This window comes from Myotis davidii, unplaced genomic scaffold, assembly GCF_000327345.1.
Source record: "Myotis davidii unplaced genomic scaffold, ASM32734v1 scaffold937, whole genome shotgun sequence".
In the NCBI taxonomy this organism is placed as follows: Eukaryota; Metazoa; Chordata; class Mammalia; order Chiroptera; family Vespertilionidae; genus Myotis; species Myotis davidii.
The window spans coordinates 726,870-727,866 of NW_006288252.1; positions in this window are offsets into that span (position 1 = coordinate 726,870).

Consider the following 997-nt stretch of genomic DNA (forward strand, 5'->3'; position numbering starts at 1 on the left):
GAGGGAGACCTCCACAGGGCGGCCCAGGGGTGACGGCCAGCTGCCCCAGGAGTCCGGCAGCTGCTTCTGCAGCCGAGCCGGCACCCCAGGCTGAGGGAGGCCATTTCAGGAAGGGGGAGGGGAGGGGGAAGGGGGGCGCTTCCGGGGAGATGGCTCCCACTTCCTCACACTGGACTGTCACTGGGAACTCTGTGCTCACAGCTGTCACTGCAGCCCCACCCATCAGCCAGGCCCTTCAGCGAGCAGGTGGGAAGGTCCCTGTGTAGAGCCTTCCCTGTCCCGGCCTCGGCCCCGGCCCTGTCCCTAGGCCCTGTCCCTGTCCTGGCCCCGTCCCTGTCCCCAGCCCCGGCCCTGTCTCCAGTCCCCGTCCCTGTCCCTAGCCCCATCCCTGTCCCCAGACCCCGTCCCTGTCCCCAGCCCCGGCCCTGTCCCCAGCCCCGTCCCTGGATGCGGGGCAGGCCTGGGGTGGACACACGGACGGGCCCAGGAAGACCAGCAGGATGACAGGCACAGGCCCAGACCTGGTCCATTGTGCCGGTGCCCAGGTGCAGGCCCTGCTCTGTCTCGGGGGCATCAGACATGGCTCCTGAAGAAGGTGGCAGAGGGGAGGACAGGGACCTGGTGGGGAGGCGGCAGGACTAGGCCCCACACAGGACCCCGCTCTGTGAGACGCCTCAGGAGCAGATGGACCCCGGCTGGGGCCCCCAGCTCCCCTGTCCCAGTGCTGTGGGCGAAGGGGCTGGGCTGGTCCAGGGTCCGGCCCAGGCTGCACCCCTCAGCCGCCCGCTGTGCTGTGCCTGTCGCCCGTGCCTCCCTGCCCACCCGAGGGAGGACGTGGTTGCCTGTGCCCTCGGTTGGTGACCAAGCCCAGGCCGTGGTGTGCCCGCCGTGAGGGCTCTCATTTCCGACGGGGAGGGGGGGGCAGGAGGACTGGCTCTGGGGCTGAGGGAGCCCCAGGTGGGAGACAAAGCCTCTCGGCCACGGCCACGGCCACGGC